Source organism: Panthera pardus, unplaced genomic scaffold (genome assembly GCF_024362965.1).
Source record: "Panthera pardus isolate Hobbes unplaced genomic scaffold, ASM2436296v1 HiC_scaffold_12, whole genome shotgun sequence".
Taxonomy (NCBI): domain Eukaryota; kingdom Metazoa; phylum Chordata; class Mammalia; order Carnivora; family Felidae; genus Panthera; species Panthera pardus.
The window spans coordinates 26,973,736-26,994,112 of record NW_026526677.1 but is presented as its reverse complement, the minus strand read 5'-3'; the positions used below and the strand labels follow the sequence as shown (position 1 = coordinate 26,994,112).

The following is a 20,377-nucleotide window of genomic DNA, read 5'->3' as shown; positions in this document are numbered from 1 at the left end:
GGGCAGCCTGGAGGTGTGCTGATGGAGGTTATGGAGAGTCTAGAGCCTTCTCCCACCCTAGACCACCTTTGGCTCCTCCAGCTGGTGGGATGGGCACTAGTGACCTTTTAAATCTTTCCCATCTCTGTGTTTTTGTGATTCCAGGGCTCTGCCACTGTGCAGGTCCACTGGCTGGACTCATCCACTTTAGTTTTCTCACGTCAGCGTGGGTCATCCAAACCTCTCTTTGGTTCTGTCCCAAGTGTCACAGAGAGGTGGACCCACCCTCTCCCTTCCCAGGAAAGCCCGTGTTGCAATGAGCACTCCTGTGCTTCTCCCCAGTGCTTTCTCGGTAGCACAATCGGATGACACTGCTCTCGCTGCCCTCAGCTGCCCTCTGAGAAGACGTCACAACCGCGAAAGATCCCAATCAGTCTGCTTTCTCCCTGTGGCACTGTGTGCTTTGGCTGCCTGGCCAGAAAGCTGGGCCTATTTTTACCTATCATTCTGATACTATCTCGGGTATAATTGGAATTGAGCTCTCAGTGTGGAAATTCTTACTCAGAACACAAAGGATTGAAGAGAACTCGGAGGCTGAACTCTGGAAGGACTCTTGCCCGACTCCTCTTGGCAGAGATGGCTCTGGTTTCTCGGAGCGGTGGTATGGCCAACAGGTGGGTGTTGCCCAGGAAATTATTTTTTCTGCTTTCTCAGTAGCTATGGGCCATGGGGAACACTGCCATTTCTGGCCTTCTCTGCATTATTTGATGAAAATGCAGGTGAACTGCCCTGTGGTTTAATTCCAATGGCAGAGCAGTTACATTTGCTGGTTTTTCTTGTCCCAGTGGGAACGCTGGTTTGCATCTCACTGTGCTTCCCTTGAGATGTTGTGCGGGGTCCTTTAACCTGCAACGTGCCCCTCTGAGTGACGCCCACCCAGATTCCAATCAGATCTAAATCAATGGTCTCAGCCTTGAGAGCTACCTGTGTGTGTGAAAGCCTACAACTGCTGCCCACACCAGCAACATCAGCCGAAGAGTGTTTTCAAGGGACATCACTGCAATGATCCGTGACATCTGTTTCTTTTCTGAGTTTTTCCCTGCACAGCTAATGCAATGATTGTTTTTAAATTAGATTCTCTTTTTTTCTGTCATTCCTGTTATTTCTTGTGTGAGGCTGATTCGAACATAATAGCAAACAATGGACGCACATTTCCTAGACAAAGTCATGATTTTATGAAGACAGGAAAGGGCTTGTGATAATTTCTGTGAAATCCATATTTGATCGTTCTTCTCCTTTCTCAGCTGAGACTTGAGTTCTGACAGTGCTCAGTACAAAAAATATAAGGTTGTGATTTTCTTTTTTACATTTTAACTATTTTTAAATCTTTATTATGGAACCAAAGCATGCGGAAGTGGAATAACTCAACATACCCTAGATAGCTACCTCCAAGGCTCCATGTTGATCAGCCTTTGGCCAATTCTGCCTCTTCTGATCTCCATCCACTCGCTGACTCCAGATTCCTTTGGAGCATATCTTAGACATCCTGTCATTTCACACCTAAGTTTTGTACTATGCAGCTCTAGAAGAGAAATATTCCCTTGAAAAGTCTATCTCTACTTTTTAAATGGAGAAACATGTGGAACATTTTCAGAGAGGATTTAGAAAAGGATGATACTCTCTCTCTTTAATTAAAAATTGATTAAACTCATCCACATTAATTGTTACTAGGACAGACGTATTAGGAATAGGAATGGGAATAGATACAATTAAAGAGAAGTCATTCGGAAGGATATGTTGTAATTTTTTAGTCACTTGTTGAAATCAAGGCTTTATTCTGCAGAACACAATTATTCACATGGTTCAGAATTAAGTATGTTGAATGTATCTCGCCAGAGGTGAGCTCAGGTCCAACTGATTTACTTTTCCATTTACGTGACTGTGGGTTAGTCATGTTAGCTTTGTCTAGATGTCTCCAAGCATTTTTGACTGCATACTTCTATCAGTAAAGAATTAAGCGTGTATCCATAGTATGAATTATTTATTTAGAAATGGTCTGTATACTCTATTATGGTGGTAAGTGAAGTATATTGTAAACTGCATATAAAATAGAAACTAAAGAATTAACTGATAAATAGGTTATCAGCAGGTCAATAGGTACAGCAGGTCTAATATTTTCTTCCTGCCCTCAGTGGATATTCTTGTGCGTGCCCCAATTTGAAGACAACTGGAGAAGGCAGTGCGAGGCAATATACATCATAGCGAGGTATCAGTTGTCAAGCAGGACTGCCTGGGTTTGAATCCTGGTGCTGCTGCTCCTTAGCTGTGTGATTTTGTACACATAACTTAGCTCCTCTAAATCTGTCCTCTCATTTCTATTACGAAGGCATTCATGCCTTATAGGGTATCGTAAGGTTTAATCCTTGCCCAGTGCCCAGTGTGTGGTAAGCATTCAATACATTTTAGCTAATAATGACGATGATGATAATGCAGTCCTAGAGGGCTGGACCAAGGTTTGGCTTCCTCTTTTTACAGAGTGCCTGGCACACACTTACTGGCACTTATTTCAGTGTTCGGTGTGCTGATGGTGGTGTGGGTGATGACACTTACGGGGATGGTCATACTGATGATCAAAAACACAGCGTACGTATCGTCACTCACTCGGTTTTATTTGCATTGATGATGATGACGGTTACAGAGATGGTCACATTGAGAGTGGTGAATATGACCAGCAGCAGAAGCCCTTTTGCATTCCCTACTGGAACTACATCATCAGTGTTTGCATTTGTCTTTCCTAAGAATTTACCCATCTGACAAATATGTTGACTAACTTGTTTTGCTGTCTCCCTTCCTGGCCTCTCTGCCCTGTTGATCTGTTGTGCTGCTCTGCCCTCCTCTTGTGCTCTCGTGTCTCCATCTCTCTGTAGAGCCTGCTGCTCTGCTTGCCCACACACAGGTCCAGGAGACGAACCAGCCCCTGTTCAGTGCAGGGCCATTTCTTTGCCAGTGGCTATTTGGTTCTCATGTCAAAGAACCTGCCTATCAGCCCCTGAGGACTATGGGTAGTGCTAGAACCTATGAAGTGTGGCCCTTTATGGCCTTATGCAAGACCATATGGCCTTTATGGTCTGTGTCTTTTCAGGTGTGAAAAAGGGCAGATGTGGTAAGAAGTAAACTCATCTGCTTATGTAAATCTGGGGCAAATGCCCAAACGTGATCAGGCAGGGGTTCCTGGAATGCTCTTGTTCAGGAAGTCTGGCATCCAGTTCTGTGCCTCTGCTTCCCAAGGGAGGGAAGAGGGCTCCTGAGAAGGGCCGGATCCCCACTGGCATGAGATCTCAAGAAAGCTCTTGAGGAAGGACTTTCTCCTTTCCAAAATCAGGACAAAGGAAGGCTAGGGTTGTGCCCAGTGGTGCCAAAAGTAAGGGTAATTACAATAAAAATTTGCCTTAGGCTCTTTTTCTGGGGGCTTGTGTTTTTCCCATGAACCTCGTTGGCTGGGCTCTTGAGAAATATGCCCCACCCCCTCCAGGAGTGGTTCAGATTTTAAATGTTTAAGAAATTCAAAGGTCTGAGGTTGACATTTCTTTGGAAGCACCCTGAGCTCTTTAATTCTAGATATTGACTTGGGAATTAATCTCTTTAAGGAATTCCAAATAGAGTGGCACCTCATACCCTTCCATTTTTACTCTTTGTCTATAGACCATGTGGTATCTACCTCTAATATTCTGAAAATGAGTACTGACACCTAAGAATATATGTTTATCTCTTCATACTAATTCTTCAACTGGGATGTTGCTCGTGTCTCAAAATGACTAGAGTATGGAGTATGTGATTCTGTAGAATGAGATTATGTGCTCCTAAAACACTAGCTAGGGGGAATTGCTCTTTAATACAAATATTCTAATGATTTCAAATCCTTTATCAGTTCTATACTTAATTCTAAATATTCTTGGGGTTAAAATACACTTATCTAATAACCAAACAGTCATGCTATTCCAAACAGTTTGGGATTGCCTTCCCATCCACGGTTTTGGAAGTTTCCTTGGCTGGGAGACTCTAGGCCAGGGAAGAGAAATATATTTCTATTTGTGACTCTGATGAAGTGGACTGCATCCTTTGGATAGTCACTCGAACAAGCACTGGTCACGGGACTGATTTCTCAAGCAGAGGTGAAAATGAAAGCCAGGCTGTTGTGTGGTTGGAGAGATGGAGCTTGCGTCCATACTTAGGAGCATTGTTTGGGCTAAACATGGCGGACTTGCCAGTCACATGTATCATCTCCCTTTTCCAAATCCAACCCCTGATGATAGGAAAGGAATAAAAGAGAAGAAATATGTCCATCCACTGATGAACAGATACACAAAATATGGTACATCCACACAATGGAATATTATCCAGCCATAAAAAGACATGAAGTCTACGTCTACAAAATGGATGAATCCTGAAAATGTTACGCGAAGTGAAAGAGACCAGTCACAAAAGGTCACATATTGTACGGTTCTGTTTATTTGAAAAGCCCAAAATAGGCAAATCCATAGGAATAGAAAGCAGATTGGTGGTTTCCAGGGGATGGGACCGAGGAGAAGCAGGGAGTGACTGCTTAATAGGTATGGGGTTTCCTTTTGGGGTGATGAAAATGTTTGGAACTAGATAGAGGTGATGGTTGCACAACATTGGGAATGCACTAATTGCCACTGAATTGTATAATTTAAAATGGTTAAAATGAATTTTATGTTGTGTAAATTTTACCTTGATAAAAACAGGTAAAGGGCAAGAGGAGACATCACTGGAGACGTTTCCCAAATTTTGGGATATGAAAAACATTTGAAGAGATGGCAATTGACTTAACAGAGTGGAGGAAGCAATAACCTAAGTGACTAAGGGAGGAGGATAGGGGGTTGGTACCAATGAGAAATGAGCCACATTACTGGTCAGAACCATAGAAAGGCTGAGGCTTGGAGATACCAGGTGCTACAGTAGGTAGCAATAAACAGGGAGATTTCTTGAAATTCAAGATATAGAGAATTTGGATGCTAAGGTCTTTTTTTCCCCTATGCCAAGCAGCCAGGAGACCCTTTCCTGCCCCTTTCTCTGAGTTGGAAAGACCTAGAGACGGTCAATGCAGGGTGGGATCCCATCTTAAAAACAAGGGAGAAGTTCAAGTTGACAGGTGAGACATCAGCTGTCTTTAGAATGCCCACAGCCAGGATTGAACCAGCCCCTTAGATTATCCTGCCCCAAGAAGAAGACTGGAATATTCCTTTCCAAAGAAACTGACTAGTCCAAAAGAAAACACCCATTTTCTTAATAAGACCCTTATTTGGGGGACTTCCTCAGTAAAAAAGCAGCTCACTACATCAGCTCCTGGGGATGCTCCTGGTCAGGGTCCACCATGAACCCAGACCTAATTGGTTGTATGATACTTTAGTTTTAATTATGGAAAGACAGGCTCACTTTTGATGAAGCTTCTAATATGAAAGAGAGAATAAAATAAAGAGGAAAAAAAATCCTTGGTAGTATAAAGAGAAAAGAAACTTGGCAGGAAAAGAAAATAAGTTAAAAAACAGAAACTTTTATATAATTAATACCCTTTGGAGACATAAAGAGAATATTGCATCCCTGAAAGAAGTAAAAGTTGCTATGGAAACAGATAAATTAGAGGAGAGAAAAGAGCTCCTGGAAATTTAAAGAGTGAACAACAAAATAAAAGCGAAAAATTAGACAGAAGATTGGAAGATAATGTTGAAAGAATAAAACTTCAGATTTCAAAAACAATGCAGAATCAACTTGGGAGGTGGTGTGCAACCAGAAGAAATTTCTGGAGACTAGAGGAAAGGGAGGGATCTATCTATGTGTCTATGTGTCTACGTATCTATGTGTCTGTCTGTCTATCTATCTATCTATCTATCTGTTTTTAAAGTAGGCTTCATACTCAACCCAACATGGGGCTTGAACTCACAACCGTGAGATTAAGACCTGAGCTGAGGTCAAGAGTTGGATGTTTAACTGACTAAGAAAAGTTTCTGGAACAAAAGGCCATGAGGTTTCCAGATCGAAAAGATTCACCTTGTATTCAGAAAAAAATGGAGTAAAAAAACTTCATTGAAACCCATTCCTGTGAAAGTTTAGGACAAGAAGACCCAAAATTTTTCAGAAGGTAAAGTGGGTCATATACAAAGGACATGGACTCAGAATGGCATCAGACTTCTCTTGGACAATACTGAATGCTAAAAGAAAAGAAGCAATGCCTTAAAATTTCCAAGAAAAAAAAAAAAAGATTTTTAACTGGAATTCTATATCCAGTTCAACCAAAATCCTGATGTAAGGGAGGAATTAAAATATTATCAGACATAGAAGGACTCTAAAATTTTACCTCCTATGCACCTGATCTCAGAAGGTATTGGAAAATCTACTTCACCAAAACAAGGACGTATATTAAGAAAGTAGAAGTGGGATCTGGGAAACAGGGATGCCACACAATACAGGGCACAGCCAGGGTGTGGGGGTGGGTTCCCAAGAACATGGCAAGGATGAACAGTTCTTGAATGGACAGCACCAGAGGAAGAAACAAAAGGGATATTTGACCACCTTAAGCATTTGGAAATAATATTCAAAATGTGTATAACAGATATGTCACAACATTTGTATAAAAACAGAAGACACAAAGAAAGTCAGACAAATGAAGAGTAAACAAGGCAATGCTTAACTCCTGGAAAAACAAAAATAAAAAAAGCTTTCAAGAAAGGAAATGCAGGCTTCTTGGTTGGCTCAATCAGTTAAGCGTCTGACTCTTGATTTCTGCTCAGGTCATGATCCTGGGGTCACAAGATTGAGCTCCATGTTGGGCTCTGTGTGGCGTGTGGAACCTGCTTGGGATTGTCTCTCTCTCCCTCTCTCTGCCCCTCCCCTGCTAATGCTCTCTCTCTCTTTCTCTCTCTCTCTCTCTCTCTCTTTCTCAAAATAAGTAAATAAACATTAAAAAAAAAAGAAAGGAAATGCAGTCATGGTATACCACCTGACTAATTGGTGGATAATAATGTGCATAGTCACTGAGTTTGGTTTGACCCCAAGTTGTGACATTTTGGAGGAAGGGGCAGGGACAGTGGGATATAAAAGAGCTAAATCTAAACCTTCATTGGTGATAATGTCTAAAATTGACGTCGAATAGTGGCAGCACAGGGACATTATTTCGAGATGGGGTTGCAAATACCAGAAGAAAAGCCGAGAGAGGCAAAAGTGCTGGCCTCTGCAAACAGAACTTAGGAGGTGATGGCGGGGGGAACAGGAACTTGCTGTTTCCTTGTTGTTATCGTGACCCTTTTGGTGCCATCAACCAGGTTTTCAATAATGTTGAAAAATTTAAAAACATGTATTTGTCGAAAATAAAAACTAGTTTAAAATATTTGCCATGGTGGAGGGTGTCAATGGATGAATGCCAAGACTAGACAGTTTTGGTGACTTCCCTGTATTCGCACCCCGAATGAGCCCAGATAAAAACGAGTGGCATTTACTGGACATTTATAATATACCAGCCTCTCCGCACTGTCTCCATGAATGTTTACCACAACCCTGTGAAGGAGGCTCTTTTCCTCTCTTCTTTCCCAGATGAGTAAACCCAGGGAGGGAAGTGACTTGCCCAGGGCCCTGCAGCCAGCAGCCTGGAGGTGTGGAACTAGGATTCAAACCAGGTCTAGGAGACCCCTCGGCCTGTGTGCTCGCCATTGCAGTTTTGCCACCTGGCCTTGTCCTCTGAATCTTCGTGAAGTGCTCTTAGGGCCTAAGAGCTCTCTGCGCCCTGTGCTGAATGCTGTAAAGGTGAATCACGGTGGGCACAGTGCACCATGACTCCTGTTGAGTGTAACAGGTCAGAAATCATGGAAACGCACACCCATTGCCCATTGACTCGGTGCTGGAACACAGTGAGGGGGTGGTGCAGAGAGCGCCGGGGGGCCTGTAATTTGGGGGACCCGGATGCGATTCAGGGGTGGGGTACTGGTGGGCAGGGACGTGAGAGAAAGCAAGCTGCTCTTCTGGGCCAAACCTATCCCTCATCACTTAATCCATCACCATGGAACTCCCCTTTCCCCTTCTACAAGTTCCCTCCAAGACCCACTTTCCAGTTTCTCTTTGTGTTCAAACCTGATGTTCTTTTTCGAGGAGTTGATTTCATTTTCCTCCTGTATAAAATATAAAGGTGGACTTACTTTTAATTGAGAAATACAGAAAAGCAAAAATAAATCATTCAAACACTTGGCCACATTTCCCCTTTGTTTCTTTAAAATTCATTTTTATTTGTTTTTTAATCAAACAAATACACATTTATAGCTTAAACATTCAAATAGTGCCCCAGGGTTATAACGGCCAACCATAGTCCTTCCTAGCTCAGCACTCCAGTTTTTTCGGGTGCTGCTTCTGGTCCTTATCTCCATTGTTCCCAACATGTTTAGATGACTTTTCTTATTGATTGATTGAGTTTATTGTCATTCAAAATGAGGACTTGGATCAATCACTTACGGCGCCTTCCTCTCGCTGTGCCCACTTTCCCCATCTGTATTCACAGTCCTGCCCATCTGCGAGGGAGTAATATCACCATGTTGAGTAGTCAAGAGTCACTATTTATGCGATAACTACACAGAATGTTCACAGCTGAGCCACTTAATGTACTAGGAGGAGATATTATTTCTTTCACCAGTCCTCATCCTCTACCCCCGCCCTCCACCTCCCCCAGCATTCACAATTACATTTTTCCTTTGCTTGATCTTCCAAGTACCTGTCACTAATTTTTCTCTCAACTCCTTTCTCCAAATCTCAGTAAGACTTTTTTTTCCCTCTCAATAAGATTATCTCTTTGGGTAGCCTACCAGTTCCACCTTTTTCCCTGTAGACGTCTCTCCCAGAACCCTCCACTTGGTGGTCATTCCTACCGGCTGCTCCACTGTCTTCCTGGGATTTCTGACCTTGCCTCCATCATCCCAGGAATTCTGGTCTCACTGTTCCTGTGTTCGATCAGTTGTGTCCTGGATCCCATGTTTTTCTGTCTCTTGAGTTTATTCCCTTCGTTGGATCTAATTCACCACCTACGAACTTCCTAAGAAAGAGTGAAAGATAAGTTTTTTGAATTCTGGACTGAATTTTGAAGTCACCAGCCCAGAAGCCTTTATTGTTACACCACGATTCCCCTTGCACTGTAGATAGTCCCCCTTCTATGTCCCCAGCTCGCCGTGCACCCATCCCCCAGGACAACAGTGTTGAGTGTCCTCGTTTGGCACAAGGCCACTGCCCATGCCCAGTAAGTGCCAATCAACAGCACCTGTCTTAATAATACCTTAGCCTCAACACCCAAGGTTTCAGTTGTATTAATCACCTAATAAAGAAACCTTCACAAGTGCTAATTACTAGGCTAGTCTTCATATGAGGCCCATTTAAAGAGGTGCCATTTTAGAAGCTGTCGTGCTGATAGTCACTTAACAAACGTTTATTAAATGCCTACCATATACAGGACACCATGATAGAGCTTTAACATTTAGTCTTCATGGCAATCCTGCGAAGTGGGCATTATTGCCAATTCTAAGTGAGGGAACAGTTTCAGAGAATAAAGCTTCTCCAGCTAGTCATTCACCACATTTACTGAGAACCTACTATGTGCTGGGTGAGGAGGATACTGTGAGGGGCAGGCCCACACGTCTCTGGCCTCTCGGAGAGTCTAGGTGAGCCAAAGGAGACAGACATCAAGCAAATAATTTTACAAATAGTTTATTAAATACATTCGAGACAAGTGCCATGAGACAGAAGTATGAAGTGCCATGTCCCCTAATCTGGGGAATTGGAGGCTGTTTTCTGGAGGCAGCATAGTAGGTCTGTAAGATTAGTGAGAGTTGGCCAAATGAAATGAGATGTCAGGAAGGGAGAGAGGGAGGGAAGAGCAGGAGCTAAGCCTCAGGGGTGGGAAGGGGTTTGCAGAAGTGAGGAACTAATAGGCCAGTGTGACCAGAACTGAGCGGAATGATGTGGCATAAAGCTCAGTGGGGACACGTCAAAGAGCAGATGGTGAAGGGTTTGTGTGCTGGGACCTGAACACTCTCTCTGAGGGACCTGAACACTCTCTCTGAGGACAAAGGGAGGCAATGAAGAGTTTTGATCAACGGGCATGAAATGATGAGATTTATTCTATAAAAACTCCTTGTGGTTGTTATGGGGACACTACATTGGAGGAGACAAGAGTGGACACAGGGAGAGCCAAGGAAAGGCTGCTCCGGATGTCACAACCGTGCTGACAGCTGCTTGCATTAAAGGGGGTGCCGGTGGAGATGAGGACAAGGGAGGGACCCAGGACGTCTGTGGCAAGAGGCTTGTTCAAGGTCACATGAAGCAGAGTCGGGAGCTAAACCCGGCCCTTGTGGTGGAAAGGCCAGCACTCTTTCTGATACATGAGAACCGCTTCTTATTCTGTGCAAGGGTGAGAGGGTACACACGCAGTTTCTCTCCCCGGGCACTGGTTGGGGATGCCAAGTTATAACCGAATAGTCGTGAAGAATCTCTTCCTTGTGCAATGATAGAGCTCCTAAATTAGGCTGTGTAATATGTCCGTCATCTGGGATAGAAGAAGAAAACAGTCACTGCTTTTAAGGGCGTGCACATCCTAATAAAGGCTATAGGAATGTAAACAGGGTCCTCAAACAATACTAAACATGAGGGAGTTGTAGAAACTCTAGAATCTCACACAGCTCTTAGGATCACAATCCCAGCACTACACTTTTTGACTCTTTGACTACACTACACCCAGCAATATCTTTGTGGTCCTGGAACCATACATCCTCCTAAACAGACTTAAAATACCATTACTCTTGGCCTTACCCTGATTCTCAATCCTGGCCAGAAATTGTGTTTCTCAGAAACAATGGTGACATATTTTGAAATTATTTTATTATGTTTTAAGTCTCACTATCCTCCTAAATAATTGATCTTCATGGATTTATTGATCAATGCTTAAAAACCTCATTAATGAACTTCTTGGTCACAGGACCAGTAGGTGTGAAGTTTGAGAATTTAACCAACCATATGACCTAAATTCCCTGCAACATTCTTAGTTTCCATACATAAAAACCATCTTTAGAACACATACCTAATTTAAGCTTGAAAATAGAATTCACCTCCCAGGCAAAGTGTGTAGGAACTTAAGAGTACAGCTAACCTTTGAAAAATAGGAGTTTGAACTGCATGGGTCCGCTTATATGTGGATTTTTTTCCCGATAAATACAGTAAAGCACTGTGAATGTATTTCTCTTCTTAATAATCTTAATATTTTCTTGTCTCTAGCTTGCTTTAATATAAGAATAAAGTATATAAAGGATGCCTGGGTGACTCAGTCGGTTAAATGCCCAGCTCTTGATTTCAGCTCAGGTCATGATCGTGGGATTGAGACCCACATAGGGCTCCATGCTGACAGTGCAGAGCCTGCTTGGGATTGTCTCTCTCCTTCTCTCTCTGTCCCTCCCACTCTCTCTCTCTCTCCCTCTCCAAATAAATAAATAAACTAAAAAAAAAAAATACAGTATGTAATGCATATAAACTAGAAAATCTGTGTTCATCAGCTGTTTATGTTATTATGGCTTCTGGTCAATAGTAGGCTTTTAGTAATGTTTTGGGGGGAGTCAAAGTTATATGTGAATTTTTGACTGTGCAGGAGGTCAGCGCCCCTAACCCCCATTGTTGTTCATGGGTCAACTGTGTGTGTTTCCAATGGAAACTCTGGAGTTCAGTTTCAAAAGGGAGGCAGAAACCCATGGATCTAAGCTCCTAGACTAGGAAGTCTCTAGCAGATGCCTTGAGAATTCAGATTGTGCCCTTTGGGGACCCTCTCCTAGCTGCCATATGGATGGGGCAGGGCTGAGTGAAAAAAAAAAAAGTATTGTTTATGGAACATGATTTATTTTCAAAGGTTGTAAAACTCCGTGTTACCTGGCCCAGGCCTTAATGAAATAGTTTGAAGAACACGAAGAAAGTACACATGAAGTTCAGTGGCAAGCTGGTAAATATTTATTGACCTAAAGAATGTGCAAATGTAATTTATAGATCACAAGTGATACAATAATCTTTATTGTAAATTCCTTATAGCTAGTGGATTCCCACAGAATGCTTCTGATTTTTGCTCTGGGCTCCTATATCCAGAGTGTAGCCAATCTATTATTTCACTTGATGAACAAACTCAGTTCATCTGAGAATGAACTCTGGAATGATGGCATTAACAAACAAACCAGATGGAGGAAAAAGGCATTTGTGTGTCAACACATATTTATTGAGTATCTTCCATGTTTCAGGGCTTGTCTAGGCCCTGGACTACAGCCAGGGAATAAAATGAAGCCCCTGTTCTAGGTCGCTGACATTTCTAGTGGGGTGGGACAGAAACATGGCAGAAGGTAGCAGCAAAAGACCAGGATGAGAGGTCAGGTGAGGAGCGAGATTGTGGAGCGACCATGGGGGCGAGATAAGAATCTCTTGGAAGGTTTTGAGCAGGGGGTGCTACATTCTGACTTGTATGTCAACATGGCAACTCTGAGTTGATTGCTTTTCAGAAAGCCCAGGTAAGAGGCTGCTGCAAAGTCCAGGTACAGGTGGTTGGGTCACAAGGAGGTGGTGCGAATCCACAAATTCTGGACATGCGGTGAGGACAGATGGGTCATGGGCTGTGAGAGAAGCAGAAGAATCCTGGAAAGACTCCAAAGGTTTTGGCCTGAGGAAGTGGATGCATAGGACTTCCATTTACTGAGGTGCAAGGCATAGGGAGGGCGGGGTGGGGGTTAGGGAGAACCAGGAGTTTGGGGGTGGGCATGATAGTTTTGATGGCTTAGTGGATGAGGTGTAGATGTTGAGTCGATGGCTGCATGTATGAATCTGGAATGCAGAGGGAGAGGACGGTGCTGTTGGTATAAGTCAAGGAATCATTTAAAGGCACGAGGCTAGGTTAACTAACCCAAGTGTCGAGGGAGATTCGATACAGAAGAGAACGGGTCTGAGGATGGGGCTTTGGGTCTTGATGTTCAGAGGTGAGCACCCAGCAAAGGAGAGCCTGTATTTCTAAAATGAGAAGGCACGAAGAATCCTCTTTGTCAGGGCATTTACCCAAGGGTTACCTGGAAATGGCCTAGGGGGTGGGGAGATAAAAAGTCCTTCTGACAGTCCCCTGGACCCAGGCTGGTGGCCTGAGCTATAGCGAGGAGCTCTGCTTCACCCCACTTTCTCAGAGATGGTGACACCTGGCAAAATTCCTCTAAGTCAATTTTATTGATTTATTTTTCTCTTGAAGTCAATTTTAAATTAAAAGGCACGTCATATGGCTTTCCAGTGTGTTCTACAGTGGAGCAAATAACAATAGGATGTGGTAGCCACGAAAAGACTGGGTGCTTCTGAAGTTGTCAGGCTGGAAGAACAAGGAGTGGGTGAATGCCGTCTTGCTACTCCCTAAGTAGAGAAGCCACGGAGAGCTGTGTTGGGAGCACTTTGTACCTTGCCTGGCCCACACTGGGTTAAATATCGTTTTCTCCTTCCAAGTCTCTGCTGACTGGTAGCTGTGTGACCTCAGGAAAATTGCTTAACTTCTCAGAGCCTCTGTTTCCTCATTGGTAACGACTATTCCCCCAAAAGGTGTTTGTAAAGATTGAATAATTTTATTTTTTTATTTTATTGTTTTAAAATATGTATTTATTTTTGAGAGAAAGAGAGAGAGAGAGAGCACAGCAGGGGAGAGGCAGAGAGAGAGAGAGAGAGAGAGAGAGAGAGAGACAGAATCTGAAGCAGGCTCCAGGCTCTGAGCTGTCAGTACAGAGCCTGATGTGGAGGTGGAACCCACAAACTGCTAGATTATGACCTGAGCCGAAGTTGGACGCTCAACTGCCTGAGCCACCCAGGCGCCCCAAGATTAAGTAATTTTAAATAGATTGAAGCCTGTAGTAAACTGCAAAGTTATATACAAATACGAGGCAGAAGTGGCTGTGCCTATAAGAAAATAGCTCAAATTACACAATAATAGATTCTCACCCTTTGCATAAATACAGGATTTCCATACTCAGGTCACCGGAGCTGGCCTTCTTCAGCACGCAAGTTTTCCAATTAGACATGGAAGCACTCTCCACTATTATGTCATATATTTCTTGTGGGCTCAGAGAGAGAAGATGGGCTTACTAGTCATGCCCTGTTGCCATCACCGACTCCTGAGTTGGAAATGTAAAGAATTCTCAGCTCTCTCATCTATCTGTCCATGCTCTTACCTCTGGTGTCCAATCTGCCTCCTTTCTATGCCGATTGCCGGTTGAAAGTGCCTCTGGTCTTCCTCTTCTGAAATCTGTGAAATCAATAAAAAGCAAGAGGCAGCATGCAGGGTGAAGGTGATCCTGTCTGTGCTGGCCTCAATTATGGAGTCAGTTTAAGCTAAAGTGTGGGGTGAGCCTAAGCCTGGTGGAGGGGGTGTAGGGAGGGTGAGGGCTGAATCACATAAAGGGTCAGGAGATCTGGGTTCTAGCCGTAACATTCACAAACCGTCTCTCTACAACATTTCCATTAGTCGAAGGAAAGGAATTGGATCCCTTCTAGCTCTTTTCTCTTTGGGACTCTGACTTTACTTTTTTGGAGACTCAGTCTACTTATTTCAGCATCATTCCACTAGGTGGCGATGTTTCCTTAACCCCCAAGCAAGTTTTCATTCTGGGAAAAAAGCCGAGTTTCGTAGCCAGTTTTTTTTCTCCCGTGAAAGTGCGAAAGAATGATTTTCTCTCTCTCTCTCTCTCTCTCTTTTTTAAATATAAGAATGATTCTCCAAAGCTGGGGAGGAAAGAAGGAACTTTCCTTCTGAACACCTCAGGCAGTTTATGCTGGAAACAGACAGGGCCTCTGTTTAGTGATTCCTCCTCTCTGCTGGGAGCGGGAACTCAGGCTAGAGTTTTGCATTCTGTGATTGCACAAGGGGTGGGGGCGGCGGGGGGAGGGCAAGAGGCGGGGGCTGGGGGACGTTGGAACCGCTGGGTCCTAGGGAGGTTAGGGGGCGGTGGACGGTAGGCACGAGCTCTGGGCCCGCGTGAGCCCTGCAAAACTCTGCCCGGAGAAGCGCACCGGACGCCAACTTTTCCGGGCTCCGCAGGAGTAGGCATTGCCAGATGCTCCCACCAGGGGCTAGGACGGTCCTCCCAGAATCAGACTGCTTTGCTCATGAAGGTCGGAGATGCACGAGGGCAGCATGAAGCCCAGCCTCCTTCTCATGCAGAGGGGGAAGCTGAGGCCCAGAGCGGGTCAGGTCTCCTAATGCTACCTCCCAGCCAAATTACTTTGTCCTTACACATTTCATTTTTTTTTTTTAACATTTATTCATTTTTGAGACAGAGAGAGACAGAGCATGAACGGGGGAGGGGCAGAGAGAGGGAGACACAGAATCTGAAACAGGCTCCAGGCTCTGAGCTGTCAGCACAGAGCCCGACGCGGGGCTCGAACTCACGGACCGTGAGATCATGACCTGAGCCGAAGTCGGCCGCTTAACCGACTGAGCCACCCAGGTGCCCCATGTCCTTACACATTTCAAATAGACTTGCCAACTGTCTCATCTTGAGTGTGCAGCTAGCGCATCTAGAAGTTAATTAAGCCTGCGAGCCTCCCGCCCGCCGAGCCCTTGCACCGTGCACATCAGGACCTACTGCACCGGAAGAATTGGGGTGATTTGCTCAAAGACCTCAAACGGCACACCAATCCAGTGGGGGAGACAACTCATTTAAAGCAACTGCTTATTAACCCGTAGAACAGATCTCATAGTAGGGTCCATTTGTTTATTTGCGTTTAACAATAACGTAATAATAGCGAACTTTTATTCAGCGGTTCCTATGGACTGGGCCCTGTGCTAAGCACTTAGCATCATTGCATCTATCCTATAGTAATGTCAGCAAATCTGTGAGGCAGCTATCGCTATCTATTTAAATTTTTTTTTAATGTTTATGTACTTTTGAGAGAAGGCGAGAGTGGGGGAGGGGCAGAGAGAGGGAGACACAGAATGGGAAGCAGGCTCCAGGCTCTGAGCGGTCAGCGCAGAGCCCGACGAGGGGCTCGAACTCACAGGCCGCGAGATCGTGACCTGAGCTGAAGTCAGATGCTTAACCGACTGAGCCACCCAGGCAGGCACCCCTGCTATCTATTTATTATACAGGTTCAGAAAGGTTGAGTAACTAGCTTAAAGTCACACAGCCGGAAGGAGCAGAGCCAATAGTCACACCCTAATTTCCCTAAGTCAAGTTTTGGTCTTTTAGCTTCCACATTGTGCTTCAGGACGCTGTCCCCCATTTTTAGGATCTGATACAGAAACTTACCGGAGTTTCTGGAGTACCAGTCACTGTCTCATCATGTTCCTGTTGTGACATGAAGGCTCAGTGGTAGCAAGCCAGCTTAGGGCCTAGAGACTTGGTGATATCAGTGTCACATCTGCAGGACACTCAGAACGCGAACGCACGACATGAGGAGAGATGCTCCCAAAGGAGGCTGTTGGCACCAGAATCCAAGAAACCACGAGAATCTGTGTTTGTTTGGAGGTGTTCCCACTACCTGTGAAGGCAGGGATAGTCGGCAGTGTGGTGCCTGAGGAACAGCCACATGATACCGGAGGCTGCTCTAGTGACCGTCCTCCTCCGTGCTAGGCTCAGAGTGTGGCATTTAGTATGCATCACCTCACCTGGGACTCCTGGCGGCGTGTTGCCCCAAGGACCACTTTGTCCCCACCTTACCAGGGACAATATCTCAAATACAGGAAGTTCTCCTCAACAGACTGATGCCAGATACAGACAGCCTTCAGAAATCCAGGTTTGCGTGTTCTCTCAAAAGGGCACGAAATTGAAATGCTTTATTAAGTTGTGGGATAACAACCAGTTATCCCGGAGCTGCAGTTACTGTTATAGAAAAAGGGACGAGGATTTCCAGCCTGACAGATTTAGATTCCCCGGCTCAATAACCATGGGACCTTGGGCAAATTACCTAACCTCTTTGAGTCTCAGTTTCCTCATTTTTTTTTTAATTTTTTTTAATGTTTATTTATTTTTGAGACAGAGAGAGACAGAGCATGAATGGGAGAGGGTCAGAGAGAGGGAGACACAGAATCTGAAGCAGGCTCCAGGCTCTGAGCTGTCAGCACAGAGCCCAACGCGGGGCTCGAACTCACAGACCGTGAGATCATGACCTGAGCCGAAGTCGGACGCTTAACCGACTGAGCCACCCAGGCGCCCCTGGTTTCCTCATTTTCTAAATGGGGGCAATATTGCATACGTCCCAGGGTTACAGTGATAGTCAATGAGATGATGTATGTGAACTGCCTGGTGTATTTTGTGCAACATCGTAAGTGTTCAGTAAATACTAATGATGATGATGAAGGTGGTTACTGTTAATGCCCTTCCAGCGAGCTGCCCACCCTCATTCCAGATCCTTTGTGACCACTGCTGGGGACTTTAGAATCTCTGAACCCACCGAAACCCCGTTTATCCAGAGGGCCTCTCCATTTCTGCCTGCTGATGGCTCATTTGTCTTGGGGATGACCCTCATCCTCCACATTCCCATTCCGTGGTTTGCCAGAATCCAGCATTCAGGTAGTGAATTCTCAGGGCTGTAGGAGCTATGGTCTATGAGGAGTTTACAACCTGTGCCCAATAAATGTTCAATGAATAAATAAGAGCCAATAAAACTGTAAAAGCAAGAATAAAAATGAGTACCCTTATAAGCACTTTAGATCTTAAAAGGTCTTTATATTCAGGCTGCTCGGAGTCAAACTTGTATCCAATAAAGATTTTACAAAGGATCTGGAGTTGCACCACCAAAGGAAGGGGGAGGCTCCAATATCCATCACTGGCAAGATGAACAGCCACCCGGGGCGGGGCCAGTGGCCTTGCGTCTCCAGGTCTGATAAACTCCAGGAAATACATTCAGGCCAAAGTATATTTCCTACCCGTGGAAGAAGACCAGAAATGGAAGAGGGAGCCAGGGAGGAGACCTCCCAAGGGCACCTCACTCCAACACTAGGGACTATGAATCTACAACAGGAAGGCTTTAAAAAAGTCGTGTCAGTCTGTCTTGATGATGTTCTAGTAGCTAAATAGAAAGGAGCCGTGAGGACGGCCGCAAAGACCATCATATCTCACCTCCATCCACCCACCACATTGCCTGAAATGTTACCATTAGGATTCTTTTCCTTTGGGTTTCCTTTGAGTTTTGAGTTAACAAACAAGTGAGAGAAATGTCTGGAAAATTCTTATTTTACATCCTCAACTTTTGGGTTTTCTCTTCTAGATCATAAAGACAAACAATAGTGAGTAACTTCTTACTGTTTTTTCCTTCTTATTACAAAAGAGATCCACATTCATCACAAAATATTTGCAAAAAGAGATAAGCAAAATTAAGGAAATAAATTCAGCCTATAATGTAATTACCCAGGGATAGTGATTATTAAAATTTAGGTATTCCCTTCTGCCATTTTCTTTCTTAATGAAACTTTTTTTCCTATGAAATTTAATAGAATACAAAGTACCTCTCTTTTCCTTTATATTTAACATTTCTTATTTCTTACTTAGAAAACCTTTTCCTGCGTTATGAAAATTTCTCCTATATTTTCTTCTAAATGTTAATAATTTGTAGTTTTATACAGTTGTTGCCTTTCAGATAAAGTTAGCAATCTACCTAGAATTGACTTCTGTGGATGGCATAAGGTAGGGACACGTTCTATTTTTCGCCCCAAATGGATATCCAGGTATGTATCGAGACCATTCTTTCCCTACTACTCTGCAATTTCACTTTTTGCTGAAAAATCAATGGTCCACACACGGTGGCTCTCTTTCTGGGCACTCTTGTGTTCCATCGGACTGTCTGTATGTTGGACAAGACAGGGTGGGCTATGCTTTGTTTTGGGTAACGAATAACCCCAACATGTCATGGATTAACATACTAAAGTTATTGTTTTCTTTACTGGCAGGTCACTGGTGATACAGAATATGCATCAGGGCAACTGTCCTTCATGAATGAAGTCTCTGCGTCATTGGGAACACTCTCTATCCCAAGAAGAGAGACTGGAAAGTGCCCATGAGGTTTTCACAGGCTCCCCAGGAAACGTCACTCATCATTCACTTCCTCTTACAACCCATTTGCCAGTGACTCTCTCAGTAAGAGTTAGACTCATGAGCAAAGGGCTGTGAAGTGCTGTCTGCCATATGCCTGGAAGGGGAGGCTACCCAGATATTGGAAAACACGAGTTATCCCTACCTTCATCTATATCATTGACTGAAAGCGCTGGTCTTAATCATTTTTATAGTGAGACTCCATACCTAACAGAGGAAAGCCTCCGATGCTGTGTTTCGACTTCAAGAAGGCCTTGGCTAGTCTTAGACCTTGGCAATTCCATACAAATTGTAGAAAGTGTTTGTGAAGTTCTGAAAAAGATCCTGAATTCACAGCTTAATCAAGGGAGAATCGACACTGAAAATATCAAGTGTTCTAATTCAGTAACAGAATTTCTCTCCTTTAATCCAGGTCTTCTTTAGTTTCTTTCAATAATGTTTTATAATGCTTAAAAAAATTTTTTTTAAACATTTATTCATTTTTGAGAGACAGAGACAGAGTGTGAGTGTGGGAGGGGCAGAGAGAGGGGGAGACACAGAATCCGAAGCAGGGTCCAGGCTCCGAGCTATCAGCACAGAGCCAGAGGCAGGGCTTGAAATCATGGACCACAGGATCATGACCTGAGCTGAAGTTGGACACTTAACGGACTGAGCCACCCTGGTGCCCCAATGTTTTAGAATGTTTTGCACAGAGGTCTTATACACCTTTTGTTAGATTTTCCCCTAAAATTTGGATATGTTTAAATCCTAGCGTAAATGTTATTTTCAAAGTTTTTTCCATTTTATAAAATCTGTGGTTGATAGGGGCACCTGGGTGGCTCATTTGGTTTTAACCATCCAACTTCGGCTCAGGCAATGATCTCGCAGTTCACTAGTTCGAGCCCCATGTCAGGCTCAGAGCCTGAAGCCTGTTTCAGATTCTGTGTCTGCCAATCTGCCTCTCCCCCACTCGCACCTGTCTCTCTCTCTCTCTCTCTCTCAAAACTAAATAAAACACTAAAAACACAATTAAAAAAAGTTTAGAATTTGTGGTTGGTAGATAAAAATTTAATTCATATTTTGGTGTTGACCTTGTATCTAGCAACCTTCTGAAACTTGCTTAAATTCTAAAAACTATCTGCAGATTCCCATGGATTTTCTATGTAGTTAATAATGTAATCCACAGATAATGATAATTGCATTCCTTCCTTTTTGATCTTACGCGTTTTCTTTTATTTTCTTTCCTTGCCTGTAGGGGACCTCCAAAATACTGCAGAGTGGATGTTGTGAGAGTA

At 43.9% G+C, this 20,377-nt stretch overlaps 1 long non-coding RNA gene across 1 annotated transcript in view; it reads left to right on the top strand.

The window, feature by feature from the left end:
- The window catches only part of LOC109279171 (uncharacterized), a 56,952-nt gene extending 36,875 nt beyond the window's left edge, over nt 1–20,077 (top strand). Inside the window, exon 5 of the long non-coding RNA XR_008421163.1 lies at nt 18,962–20,077. This is a non-coding gene — a long non-coding RNA (uncharacterized LOC109279171). The remainder of the gene's footprint in view (nt 1–18,961) is intronic.
- Nucleotides 20,078–20,377: the final 300 nt, after the last annotated feature.